Source organism: Lithobates pipiens, unplaced genomic scaffold, assembly GCF_037356315.1.
Source record: "Lithobates pipiens isolate NorthernLeopardFrog02 unplaced genomic scaffold, aLitPip1_a1.2 Scaffold_28, whole genome shotgun sequence".
NCBI classification, from domain to species: Eukaryota; Metazoa; Chordata; class Amphibia; order Anura; family Ranidae; genus Lithobates; species Lithobates pipiens.
The window spans coordinates 225,102,683-225,117,806 of NW_027507789.1; the positions used below are offsets into that span (position 1 = coordinate 225,102,683).

General features: G+C 50.0%; 1 protein-coding gene across 1 annotated transcript in view; it reads right to left on the reverse strand.

The window, feature by feature from the left end:
* The window catches only part of SULF2 (sulfatase 2), a gene marked incomplete in the record, with an annotated part of 294,975 nt that overhangs the window by 185,873 nt on the left and 93,978 nt on the right, over positions 1-15,124 (reverse strand). Inside the window, 1 exon segment of the mRNA XM_077460607.1 lies at positions 11,785-11,854.

Below are 15,124 nucleotides of genomic sequence, written 5' to 3' on the forward strand. Positions count from 1 at the left end.
GAGCACGCTTTGGTCCAGGCGGGTTTCTGACCGGTCTATCAAGAGCAGGTCATCTAGGTATGCCAATATCTTTATACCTTGAGTCCTTAATCTGGCCAGAGGAAGGGCCAGACGTCTTGCAAACGCCCGAGGTGCAGTAGCTAGACCGAAAGGCAAGGCCACAAATGGAAAATTAAGTTTTTCTACTTGGAAACACAGATATTTCTGGTGAGAAGGGAAAATGGGTACATGCAGGTATACATCCTTGATGTCGATTGATGCCAGAAGTTGTCCTCCGTGTAGGACGGAGACTACTGGTCAGATTGATTCCATGCACAAAGAGCGAATTTTCAGGAACCGGTTTAGATCTTTCAGATTTAGAATGGGTCTGACATCTCCATTTAGTTTTGGCACCGTGAAAAGGTTTGAACAAAACCCCAACCCCCTGCTCTTCCATGGGGACCATCATGATCACTTTGAGACAAAAAAGTCGGTCTAACGCTAGAAAAGAGAGACTTCTTTTTCTCTGGACATTTGACCTTAGGAAACGAGGAGACGGGAATTCTCGAGACTCTATAACCTAGAGATATTGTGGAGACTACCCATCTGTCTTGAAATTCTTCCTGCCAGACCCTTGAGAACTGCAGAAGTCTTTCCCCCCCCCCACTCAAACGAGCTGGGGTACCCCGTCATAAAGACGCTTTAGCGTTTTGTCTTGTGGGTTTCTTCCCCCAGGATTTCTTTTGTCCCTGGGGTTGATCCCGAGGTTTACCTCTTGAACCTGACGGTGGAGGCCGTTGTGACTGCCTGGCGGCTGATGCCCCTGGCACTGAAGAAAGAGCCCGATTAATGAGGGACGATTACTCCTTTTCTTAACTGGCAAAAGGGTACGTTCCCCCAACTTGATATTTTTTGGATATATTTGTCCAAATCATCCCCAAACAGCTTTTCCCCATGGAAAGGAAAACCAGCCAAGAGCTTTTTGGACGACGCTCCCGGTGACCAATTTTTCAACCATAAAATTCTATGCATATGCACCAACCCATGCGTAAGGCGAGAGGTTTGAAGAAAAGAATCTCTGATTGCGTCAATTGCAAAAAACAAGCTGCTGGCAGCTCACTTAAGACACTGGCGGAAAAAAAAACGGAGGTACTCCCGGTAAGGGGAGGGGTTTAATGAGGAATTTAACTTCCTGTCTAGGGTGTGCACCAGTGACCATCACCTGAAGGTGCCATATAACCCATACAGTAAATTACTGTGGCTCTGTGTACCGTGATGTACGATAAAGAAACATATATGCATTTTTGCTGCAATTTTAACGCAGTTGTGGTGCAGTTTTTAAAAATCAGGCGACTCAAAAAATGCATCACTGCTGCGTTTTTACAGGTATTTTCTATTGCTTTCACATGGGAGGAACGCTTTTGGTGCATTTTTTTTTTTAACTCCCCAAACAATTCAAAAATGCTGCAAGCAGGATTTTTCTCACTGCAACGGAAGCGCACCGCTCCAGTAGGAACATATTCATTGTACATATTTTAAAAGGGAAGCATTTCTCTTGAGCTTTTCAGGTACTTTTGTGCCTTTATAGCACTACTGTAGGGGCTCTGTCCTGTTTTCAAGTAAACCTACAGTCTGTAGTGGATGGCAGAGGATCTATGCAATGTGATAAGTCTGTAGTTGATGGTGGGGGATCTATGCAGAGTCATAGGATTGTACCTGATGGTGCAGGATGCATGCAAAGTCATAGGTCTGTACATGATGGTGCAGGATCTACGCAGAGTCATAGGTCTGTAGTTGATGGTGGGGGATCCATGCAGAGTCATAGGTCTGTAGTTGATGGTGGGGGATCAATGCAATGCCATAGGTCTGTAGTTGATGGTGGGGGATCCATGCAATGTCATAGGTCTGTAGTTTATGGTGCAAGATCTATGCAATGTCATAGGTCTGTATCTGATGGTGCAGGATCCATGCAATGCCATAGGTCTGTAGTTGATGGTGGGGGATATATGCAATGCCAAAGGTCTGTAGTTGATGGTGGGGGACCTACGCAATGCCATAGGTCTGTAGTTGATGGTGGGGGATCTATGTAATGCCATAGGTCTGTAGTTGATGGTGGGGGATCTATGCAATGCCATAGGTCTGTAGTTGATGGTAGGGGATCTATGCAATGCCATAGGTCTGTAGTTGATGGTGCAAGATCTATGCAATGTCATAGGTCTGTAGTTGATGGTGCAAGATCTATGCAATGCCATAGGTCTGTAGTTGATGGTAGGGGATCTATGCAATGCCATAGGACTGTAGTTGATGGTGCAAGATCTATGCAATGCCATAGGTCTGTAGTTGATGGTGCAAGATCTATGCAATGTCATAGGTCTGTAGTTGATGGTGCAAGATCTATGCAATGTCATAGGTCTGTAGTTGATGGTGCAAGATCTATGCAATGTCATAGGTCTGTAGTTGATGGTGCAAGATCTATGCAATGTCATAGGTCTGTAGTTGATGGTGCAAGATCTATGCAATGTCATAGGTCTGTAGTTGATGGTGCAAGATCTATGCAATGCCATAGGTCTGTAGTTGATGGTGGGGGATCTATGCAATGCCATAGGTCTGTAGTTGATGGTGGGGGGTCTATGCAATGCCATAGGTCTGTAGTTGATGGTGGGGGATCTATGCAATGCCATAGGTCTGTAGTTGATGGTGGGGGGTCTATGCAATGTCATAGGTCTGTAGTTGATGGTGGGGGATCTATGCAATGCCATAGGTCTGTAGTTGATGGTGGGGGATCTATGCAATGCCATAGGTCGGTAGTTGATGGTGGGGGGTCTATGCAATGCCATAGGTCTGTAGTTGATGGTGGGGGATCTATGCAATGTCATAGGTCTGTAGTTGATGGTGGGGGATCTATGCAATGTCATAAGTCTGTAGTTGATGGTGGCGGATCTATGCAATGCCATAGGTCTGTAGTTGATGGTGGGGGATATATGCAATGCCATAGGTCTGTAGTTGATGGTGGGGGATCTATGCAATGCCATAGGTCTGTAGTTGATGGTGGGGGATATATGCAATGCCATAGGTCTGTAGTTGATGGTGGGGGATCTATGCAATGTCATAGGTCTGTAGTTGATAGTGCAGGATCTATGCAATTCACAGTATTGCTCTGGGCCTGTCTGGTTCCAGCATCCCTTCAGTTGCCACAGATTGGCAGTTGATATGAACTTGCATACCAGAGCAGGATGTAACTATCAGAGAAGTCCATGACTTCAACAAGGGGGGGGGGGGGGGGTTGGGGGGGAGATTTACTAGGAAAACTGGGGCACTGAGAATCGAGTGCAGCTGTGCATGGCAGCCAATCAGCTTCTAACTTCAACTTGTTCAATTAAGCTTTGGCAATAAAACCAGGAAGCTTAGCGAATCCCCGCCCCTCCCAAGTGCATTTTATACATCCCAAAAAAACATTTCTGTAACAATATTTGGAATACACCGGACAAAAATCTATACTTTTTCTTTAAGCAAAAAAGTGAGGGGGCAGGGCTACCCGGAGAAATAAATATGAAAATCACAGATCGCTCTGCCCCCCCCCTCCCCCCTTTATCTAATTCATTATGCCATGTGATTCCCGGAGCACGATTCCTCTGCCTGACATTAAATACATAACACAACATCGATTGTGAGGTTTTATTACAAGCAGCCCAGACCGCGCTCCTGCCCTTCAAATGTCTTGTAAACGAGAAGCGATCTCCTCGCAGAAATGGCGATCCGGCATCGCCCCGTAACTCCGGCTGTTGGCCCGCTTTCTATCGCTGAGCCAGGGCGTAAGACGATCCCGCCCCGACAACGTCCTCTGCAGATGAAAAATTCCAGCCACTTTTTTTTTCTTCTTCTTTCTCCGGCTAAAATAACAGAAGGCGCTTTGTCTGGAAATCATTTTATTCGGCGCTCTGATGAACATGGAATCCATTTCCAGTTTTCTTTGCAGACTTTTTATTTCATGTTTACTGAGAGAAATACATCGCTAAAAATGCTTCTCTTTAATGTAACAAATACAGTGAGGGAAAAAATGATTTCATCCACTGCTGATTTTGCACCACTGACAAACGATCGGTCTAAAATTTAATGGTCGGTTTATTATAAAAGTGAGAGACAGAATATCAATAAAAATATCCAGAAAAACGCATTTCAAAAAAGTTATAAATTGATCTGCATTTTAATAAGTGAAATAATTATTTGATCCCCCATCAATCAGCAAGATTTCTGGCTCCCAGGTGTCTTCGATACAGGTAACGAGCAGAGATTAGGAGCACTCTCTTAAAGGGAGTGCTCCTAATCTCAGCTTGTTACCTGTATAAAAGGGGGTTTGGACCGTGGCCATCGTGGTAAAAAATGCCCCACCGTTGGGTGTCACTGGGAGGAACTGGGTCCCCACCGTTGGAAGGAGCTGGGAGGAGCTGGGTCCCCCACCATTGGGTGTCACTGGGAGGAACTGGGCCCCCCCACCGTTGGGAGGAACTGGGCCCCCCCACCGTTGGGAGGAACTGGGCCCCCCCACCGTTGGGAGGAACTGGGCCCCCCCACCGTTGGGAGGAACTGGGCCCCCCCACCGTTGGGAGGAACTGGGCCCCCCCACCGTTGGGTGCCACTGGGCCCCCCCACCGTTGGGTGCCACTGGGAGGAACTGGGCCCCCCCACCGTTGGGTGCCACTGGGAGGAACTGGGCCCCCCCACCGTTGGGTGCCACTGGGAGGAACTGGGCCCCCCCACCGTTGGGTGCCACTGGGAGGAACTGGGCACCCACTGTTGGGTGCCACTGGGAGGAACTGGGCACCCACCGTTGGGTGCCACTGGGAGGAACTGGGCACCCACCGTTGGGTGCCACTGGGAGGAACTGGGCACTCACCGTTGGGTGCCACTGGGAGGAACTGGGCACTCACCGTTGGGTGCCACTGGGAGGAACTGGGCACCCACCGTTGGGTGCCACTGGGAGGAACTGGGCCCCCACCGTTGGGTGTCACTGGGAGGAACTGGGCCCCCACCGTTGGGAGGAACTGGGCCCCCCCACCATTGGGAGGAACTGGGCCCCCCCCCACCGTTGGGAGGAACTGGGCCCCTCCCCACCGTTGGGAGGAACTGGGCCCCTCCCCACCGTTGGGAGGAACTGGGCCCCCCCCCCCACCGTTGGGAGGAACTGGGCCCCTCCCCACCGTTGGGAGGAACTGGGCCCCTCCCCACCGTTGGGAGGAACTGGGCCCCCTCACCAGGGCTGCTGATAGAAATCATGGGGCCCCGTACAGTTTACCTGACGGGGCCCCCTTCAGCTCCACCCCTGGTCCCTCCTTCAGCCCCGCCCCTAGCCCCTAGCCCCTCCCCAGACCCCACCTTAAAAACAAAGCATTGGCAGCACCGGTGGCACTGTCTGCAGCACATTAAGGCATGGGTGACACTGTCTGCAGCACATTAAGGCATGGGTGACACTGTCTGTAGCACATTATGGCATTGGCGGCACGGGTGGTACTGTCTCTGCAGGCAGCACATGCGTTATGGGCCATAATGCATGTGCTACCGACAGACAGTGCCACCCATGCCGCCAATGCCGTAATGTGCTGCAGACAGTGCCAGCCGTGACACTTATGGCATAACATGTGCTACTTGCTGACAGCGCCACCCATGCCGCCAATGCCATATTGTGCTGCAGATATTTCCACCCATGCCGCCAATGGCATAATGTCATTGGCAGCATTGTGGCACTGTCTCTGCAGGCAGCACATGCGTTATGACATTAGTGTCATGGGCGGCACTGTCTGCAGCAGAATATGGCATTGGCGGCATGGGTGGCACTGTCTGCAGCAGAATATGGCATTGGTGGCATGGGTGGCACTGTCTGCAGCAGAATATGGCATTGGCGGCATGGGTGGCACTGTCTGCAGCAGAATATGGCATTGGTGGCATGGGTGGCACAGTCTGCAGCAGAATATGGCATTGGTGGCATGGGTGGCACTGTCTGCAGCAGAATATGGCATTGGCGGCATGGGTGGCACTGTCTGCAGTAGAATATGGCATTGGTGGCATGGGTGGCACAGTCTGCAGCAGAATATGGCATTGGCGGCATGGGTGGCACTGTCTGCAGCAGAATATGGCATTGGTGGCATGGGTGGCACAGTCTGCAGCAGAATATGGCATTGGTGGCATGGGTGGCACTGTCTGCAGCAGAATATGGCATTGGCGGCATGGGTGGCACTGTCTGCAGCAGAATATGGCACTGGTGGCATGGGTGGCACTGTCTGCAGGCAGCACATGGGTAATGGGCCATAACGCATGTGCTACCTGTAGACAGTGCCACCCATGCCGTCAATGCCATATTCTGCTGCAGACAATGCCACCCATGTTGCCAATACCATCCATGTTGCCAATACCATAATGTATATATGCTGCTGCATCAGTAGTAGTAGTATGACCCCCCCCCCTCAAGCAAGCACACACCTGTGTAACTTCTAGCTGAGCCCCACGAGCCACTTCTTCCCTGATCCTGCTGCTGCCTGGACTGGAGTGTCCACAAACGATTCCATTCAGACTGCAGCTACTTCTTTTTTGTCTTCTGCCCCCCGCCGCTCGCCTCACTGACACTTATCTCATGAGGAGGGGGAGGAATCACTCCATGGCGCCAGGTGGAGGGCACGATAGAGGACGCACTGGCTGCGACTTAAACCACAGCCAGCATGAGGAGCGGGTGCGGAAGAGGCATTCTTCCGCGCCAGAAATAGAGGAAATAGTCCCTCCCCTTCCGCCACCTAGTCTGCAGATAGCCATCTGCACAAAAAAAAAACTTAAAAAATAACGGGGGGCGGGGTGGGTGGTGGTGGGCGCTATTTAGTTGGTAGTTGAGTCGGACGGGCTCTGATCGGCTGTGGCTTATTATATTAATTCATTTTCCGCTCAGCTTGCCTGGGCCCCCCTGCTGTCTGGGCCCGGTACAACAGAGCCAGTTGTACTGGCCTATCAGCGGCCCTGCCCCTCACCATTGGTGTCAGTGAATGACAGTGCCCCTCGGGCTGGATAAAAGCAAGCTAAGGTCCCGGCCCCCGAGCTGCAGTTTGGAGATCACTGACCAAGAGAATGACCCCCAATCAATTTTGAAAAAGTGAAAAATACTTTATTAGATACAAAATTATATATATATATATATACACACACACACACACACACACACACACACACACACACACATATACACACACACACAGCTGAAGCCATTTATTATCAATCATCTGTGTTTACTCTTTAAATCATAATCGCAACAGAAACTACCCAAATGACCCTGATCAAAAGTTTACACACCCCAGTTCTTAATACCTTGTATTGCCCCCTTTAACATGAATGACAGCTTGAAGTCTTTTGTGATATTTGTGGATGAGGCTCTTTATCTTCTCAGATGGTAAAGCTGCCCGTTCCTCTTGGCAAAAAGCCTCCAGTTCCTGTAAATTCTTGGTCTGTCTTCCATGATCTTCATGTTTTGAGATCTCCCCAGAATGGCTCAATGATATTGAGGTCAGGAGACTGAGATGGCCACTCCAGAACCTTGTCTTTATTCTGCTGTAGCCAATGACAGGTGGACTTGGCCTTGTGTTTTGGGTCATTGTCATGTTGGAATGTCCAACTACATCCCATGCACAGCTTCCTGGCTGATGAATGAAATGTTCCTCCAGTATTTTTTGATAACATTCTGCATTCATCTTGCCATCAATTTTGACCAAATTTCCTGTGGCCTTTTGTAGCTCACACATCCCCCCAAAACATCAGCGATCCACCTCCATGTTTCACAGTAGGGATGGTGGACCTTTCATCATAGGCCTTGTTGACTCCTCTCCAAATGTAGTGTTTATGGTTGTGGCCAAAAACCCAAATTTTGGTCTCCAAATGACTTTGTGCGAGAAGGTTTGAGGTTTGTCTCTGTGCTGTTTGGTGTATTGTAAGCGGCATACTTGGTGGCATTTGCGTAGTAATGGTTTTCTTCTGGCGACTCGACCATGCAGCCCATCTTTCTTCAAGTGCCTCCTTATTGTGTATCTTGAAACAGCCACACCACATGTTTTTCAGAGAGTCCTGTATTTCACCTGAAGTTATTTGCGGGTTTTTCTTTGCATCCTGGATAATTTTCCTGGCAGTTGTGGCTGAAATTTTAGTTGGTCTACCTGACCGTGGTTTGGTTTCACCAGAACCCCTCATTTTCCACTTCTTCATTAGAGTTTGAACACTGCTGATCTTTTGCTTTCCCCATGACTCAGAATCCAGAGAGGTCAGTGCAGCACTGGATGAAAGATGCAAGGGTCTGTCAGGAGTCCAGAACCTTTTATACACACACACACACTAATTACAAGCAAACAGGTAACAGGTGAGGATGGTGACCTTTAATAGCCATTTAAACCCCTTTGTGTCAACTTGTGTGTGTTATCAGGCCAAATCTATTATATATATATATATATATATATCACATTTTTAAGCACACCCTCTTTGGGCACAAAAATAAGCTAAAAAGAACTGCGCACTAAAAGTAATAACTAAACCATGTTTTGTTGCAATGATCTAGATTTCACCCACAGTACTTTTTGTTGCCACTAGATGTCCTCAGTCTGATAGCCAGCATCATTCAACACGCTTCTTCTAAGCCCAGGTCATCCTGGAACCGCCGCCCCCTAGCCTGTGGCTGGACAAAGGGCTGTCTCAATGCATGGGCACATCTGGGCACTGCCCAGGGGCCGCAGGAGCATTGGGGCCCCATGACCTTGCATTACATCATACGGATTTGCCGGGACAGTCATGCTTTCTACTAAGCTGTCCAAGGATGGCCATGTCCCGGCCAGCATCCCATAAACTGTACCGTGCCCTCCTGATACCAGTATTCTGCCCTCCTGACTGCCCCTGTACTGTTCCCTTTGTGTTGACTAGTCTTTCATTTATGGCATGTTTTCTTATTGTTTAAAATCAATTATGTTTAATTCTATCAACTATTTATACTTTAAATTCTTGAGAGTATGTGCGTAAATTGGGACAGGCTGGTAGGGGCCCCAATGCATTACTTTGCCCAGGGGGCCCATGATGTTATTAAGACGGCCCTGGCTAGGCAACGACAGAAGCAGCAGCACAGTGATGAGCTCGTCTCTTAGTCACTCTGCTCTTTCCTCCTATCAGCATACTTCTTGCCAGCACATGGATCGATTGGCTGCTTGTGCTGCTTTCCCATCTCCCCAGTCTATACAGAGGCCAACGCCCTGTTACACTCAGGATCCTGCACTGCTTTGTATTGACGCATTATGGACTACGGAGCTGCATTAATTCGTATCCATTATATCTGCTTGCAAATTCAGCTTTAAACAATTCTGTTTGATATAAATTGCATTAGGATTGATGTTATTTGGGGTTAATGTTAATCCCCCTCCTTCCCTTTTCTTTCTCTATCCTGAAAAACGAAAAATAATTCCCTGATTAGCAGTAATAATCTCCCCCCCCTCCCCCGCCTCGCACACAAAATCCTTCTCGGTAATTATGTTAGAAGTGAATCCTTGGCTCCATCTCCTCCTCGCAGCTGACGGAACGCTCGTCCCAAAAATCCATCACTCCTCTTCAAGTGGTGGACTCGCTCGCTCGCTCGCACGACGCACAATTACCATCCAGGGATTTGCAGATTTTTTTTTTTTTTGGGTCCCTTTACTATTTACTAAGCTGCGGCCTGACAGATATCCGCCATTAACCCGCGGCTTCTGGAGCGCCGACCCTTCGCAGCCAGACGCCCGGACTTGGTGACACTTGCAGGCGCGTCATTACAGGGTAATTGGGGTTAATGGAGACGACTGCAGCTTTTCCGAGACGGAGCGCGGTCACGTGTTCTGCGCGCGGAGCCAACAGATTGTGCAGCATGCGCAGCAAGCCGCAATTACCAGAAAATTCATACATCTGTCGCGCTAATGAGACTTCCGTAATATTTGTCTCTTCCCCACCGACGTGTGAAGACAACATTCAAAAGATTTACCACCAAAAGATTCCAAACTGCGGCGTGATCATCCGCCGCTATATTATCCCGCCTCATTACGGTCATCTTCCGACGCCAATAAACGTATATTCGTCTTGTAAGAGGTTTTATGGGGGGGGGGGGGGGGAATGAGAATCAATCCAGTGAAATGAGATGTCTGAGAAGCGCAGGCAGCTCACCCAATGGGGTGGCAGGGTGGGAAAACACTCAGCGATGGTGGTTTTCATGCGGACGCTTGTTTTACTGGCAGTGCCAATCGCTCAGAGCAGATGGTCTCCAAGCTACGGTCCAGGGGCCACAGTCCACTACCAAAATGTAACTAGCCCACAGCAATCCTAGCTGGCAGTCAATGAGTGCTGGTCTGTGAATTGTAATGCAGAGACCAGCCCACCCATTGCCAGCCAAGACCCTCACAGCACCGCCCCGGAACGGCCGAGGGGACCCTGGCGAGCACCACCCATGGAAAGGCCGAGGGGACCCTGGCGAGCACCACCCACGGAAAGGCCGAGGGGACCCTGGCGAGCACCACCCACGGAAAGGCCGAGGGGACCCTGGCGAGCACCACCCACGGAAAGGCCGAGGGGACCCTGGCGAGCACCACCCACGGAAAGGCCTAGGGGACCCTGGCGAGCACCACCCACGGAAAGGCCGAGGGGACCCTGGCCAGCACCGCCCCGGAAAGGCCGAGGGGACCCTGGCCAGCACCACCCCGGAAAGGCTGAGGGGACCCTGGCGAGCAACACCCCGGAAAGGCCGAGGGGACCCTGGCCAGCACCACCCCGGAAAGGCCGAGGGGACCCTGGCCAGCACCACCCCGGAAAGGCCGAGGGGACCCTGGCCAGCACCACCCCGGAAAGGCCGAGGGGACCCTGGCCAGCACCACCCCGGAAAGGCCGAGGGGACCCTGGCCAGCACCACCCCGGAAAGGCCGAGGGGACCCTGGCCAGCACCACCCCGGAAAGGCTGAGGGGACCCTGGCCAGCATCACCCCGGAAAGGCCGAGGGGACCCTGGCCAGCACCACCCCGGAAAGGCCGAGGGGACCCTGGCCAGCACCACCCCGGAAAGGCCGAGGGGACCCTGGCCAGCACCACCCCGGAAAGGCCGAGGGGACCCTGGCCAGCACCACCCCGGAAAGGCCGAGGGGACCCTGGCCAGCACCACCCCGGAAAGGCTGAGGGGACCCTGGCCAGCACCACCTCGGAAAGGCCGAGGGGACCCTGGCCAGCACCACCCCGGAAAGGCTGAGGGGACCCTGGCCAGCAACACCCCGGAAAGGCTGAGGGGACCCTGGCCAGCATCATCCTGGAAAGGCAGAGGGGACCCTGGCCAGCACCACCCAGGAAAAGCCGAGGGGACCCTGGCCAGCACCACCCGGAAAGGCAGAGGGGACGCCAGCGAGCACCACCCCGGAAAGGCCGAGGAGACACTGGCGAGCACTCCTGAAGGCGGGACTCTGGTGGGCATGCCCGGAAGTAATGGGGAGGGACTCTGCTATGCACTCTTGCGCTATATGAAGGTCCGGTAGGGGGGAGGCACAGCCTAGCGGTTGAGAATCCATATTTGAAACCAGGTATAACAAACTCCAACAATGCAACACAGGCTTCTCCTATTCTAATTTGTGCAGGGAAGGTACGAGGTGCAGACACTGCAGTGCTCATTATCAAATGTCCCATTACAAAAACTAAATACTGATTTTCTAATATCTCACTTTATAGTCAGGTCAGTATTTCTAAGAAAGGCAGAAAATATGGAAAGACGGTATACAAAGGACCGGCCATAACTTACACTTTTCAGCAGTTCCTCCTCATCTGGAGACACCGGAGAAGAACGTTCACAGGGCTTCCGACTTTCCAATCTGTAAAAACCAACAGACACAGGAGGTCAGAACCAACCACCAGCAAGGACACAGAGACAAGGCCACTACACCCACCAGACCGCCCGACAAGGGGGCAACTGATTGGACCAATCATCAAATATATGCAATTAAAGTCTATGCATGCTCAGTAATGCTTCACTTCCAGATATTTATTACCTCTCACAAAGATCAAACTACTACCCCAACTAAGAATTTTCTCGCCAAAAGGATGGCACCATCTTTGTTCAGGGATGATCCAAGGTCACCATCTACTTCCTGCCCTGAGATAGCAGCTCACAAGATGACAAAATCATATCAATCCAGGTGAATGCGTTCACAAACCTCTGGCACAGATCAGACCCCTGGCTGCAGCCTCTCATCTTGTTACTCGCTACAAAGTTATAATGTTGCAGCCTCTCACCTTGTGACTCGCTACAAAGTTACAATGTTGCAGCCTCTCACTTTGTGGCTTACTACAGAGTTACTATATTGGAGTCAGATCACTGGGGGGGAGGGGGGAATGCTTCCTCCTGCCTGCAGCAGATTGATTACCTCACCTCAGTCAGTGTCCTCTCACCTTGTGACTCCCTACAAAGTTACAAGGTTGCAGCCTATCACCTTGAGACTCCCTACAAAGTTACAATGTTGCAGCCTCTCAACTTGTGGCTTACTACAGAGTTACTATATTGGAGTCAGATCACTGGGGGGGGGGGGGGGGGGGAGGGGGGAATGCTTCCTCCTGCCTGCAGCAGATTGATTACCTCACCTCAGTCAGTGTCTGGAGCTCATAGATGTATTTTTAATCATAAGTGGAGCTACCATTGCTGTATATTATAAATGGGTTGGGAAACACTATTTCTATTTTCCGCAATATACAAAGATTGGTAATGTGCAGAACTACTAACGGTTCACATGTTACAGTAGCAGTCACTATACACTGGTTCAGTTCATCCACCCACACGCGGTATGGCAATGTACACAGGTATTGGGGGGGGGGGGGATCTGGTATACGGCAGCCCCCCCCTCTGTTGCTCATTAGACAATACTCACCGCTATTTATTATTAATCTGTGTACAGAGCCAGGAGACAGGCAGTGCAGGATCATGAATGTTTGATGGTTGTCATTTTTAATACTTATAGCATTGCTTTCATTTCCCTGGTCTTTGTCACACTGATATAAATTTCGGTGCCATGTATTGGAAATCTTCTATTCAATTGATCCATATCAGATTAGCATTCCATCAGTGGATTCTTGGTCATTTCAAATATTGGTGCAGGCAAAAGGCCAAAAACAAAATAAAAAAAAGGACCACAGACCTTGTACCAGATATGCATCATAATGTCATCATGGCAAGGAACCTGTGCAGTTCTTGGCTTACAGAGCATCCGGAAAGTATTCACTGGGCTTCACTTATTCCACAGCGTTACAGCCTTATTCTAAAATGGATTCAATTCATAATTTTTCTCAAAATTCTACAAACAATCCCCCATAATGACGACATGAAAGAAGTTTGTTTGAAATCTTTGCAAATTTATAAAAAAAAAGAAAAAGAAATCCCATGTACAGAAGTATCACAGGCTCCTCCCATGTACATAAGTATCACAGGCTCCTCCCATGTACATAAGTTTCACAGACTCCTCCCACGTACATAACTATCACAGGCTCCTCCCATGTACATAAGTATCACAGGCTCCTCCCATGTACAGAAGTATCACAGGCCCCTCCCATGTACAGAAGTATCACAGGCTCCTCCCATGTACAGAAGTATCACAGACTCCTCCCTGACATAAGTATCACAGACTCCTCCCATGTATATAAGTATCACAGGCTCCTCCCATGTACATAAGTATCACAGGCTCCTCCCATGTACATAAGTATTACAGGCTCCTCCCATGTACATAAGTATTACAGGCTCCTCCCATGTACAGAAGTATCACAGCCTTTGCTCAATACTTTGGTGAAGCTCCTTTGGCACCAATTACATCCTCCAGTCTTGGTGAGTATGATGCTACAAGCTCGGCACTCCTATTTTTGGGCAGTTTCTCCCATTCTTCTTTGCAAGACCTCTCAAGCGCCATCAGGTTGGATGGGGAGGGTCGGTGTACAGCCATCTTCAGATCTCTCCAGAGATGTTCAATCGGGTTCAAGTCCGGGCTCTGGCTGGACCACTCAAGGACATTCACAGAGTTGTCCCAAAGCCACTCCTTTGTTATCTTGGCTGGGTGCTTAGGGTCGTTGTCCTATTGGAAGATGATCCTTCGCCCCAGTCTGAGGTCCAGAGCGCTCTGGAGCAGGTTTTCATCAAGGATGTTTCTGTGCATTGCTGAATTCACATTTCCCTTGATCCTGACTATTCGCCCAGCTTCTGCCAACAAAAAAGATACCACAGCATGATGCTGCCACCACCATTCTTTACTGTAGGGATGGTATTGTGGTATTGGCCAGGTGAAGAGCGGTGCCTGGTTTCCTCCAGACATGACGCTTGCCATTCAGGCCAAAGAATTCAATCTTTGTTTCTTCAGACCAGAGAATTTTGTTTCTTGCGGTCCCAAAGACCTTCAGGTGCCTTTTGGCAAACTCCAAGCGGGCTGTCATGTGCCTTTTACTGAGGAGTGGCTTTCTTTTGGCCACTCTACCATACAGGGCTGATTGGTGGAGAGCTGCAGAGATGGTCGTTCTTCTGGAAGGTTCTCCTCTCTCCACAGAGAAACACTGGAGCTCTGCCAGAGTGACCATCGGGTTCTAGGTCACCTCCCAGACTAAGGCCCTTCTCCTCCCGATCAGTTTGGCCGGGCGGCGCGCTCTAGGAAGAGTCCTGAGGGTTCCAAACTTTTTCTATTAACGAATGATAAATTCCACTGTGCTTATTGGGACCTTCAATGCTGCAAAAAAAATTCCGTACCCTTCCCCCGATCTGTGCCTCCATACAGTCCTGTCTCCGAGGTCTACAGACAATTCCTTGGACTTCATGGCTTGTTTTGTGCTCTGACATGCACTGTTACTTGTGGGACCTTCTATAGACAGGTGTGTGCCTTTCCAAATCATGTCCAATCAACTGAATTTACCACAGGTGACCTCCAATCACGTTGTAGAAACATCTCAAGGATGATCAGTGGAAACAGGAGGAACCTGAGCTAAATTTTGTGTCATGGGAGGAGCCTGTTATACTTATGTACATGGGAGGAGCCTGTGATACTTCTGTACGCGGGAGGAGCCTGTGATACTTCTGTACGCGGGATGAGCCTGTGATACTTCTGTACGCGGGATGA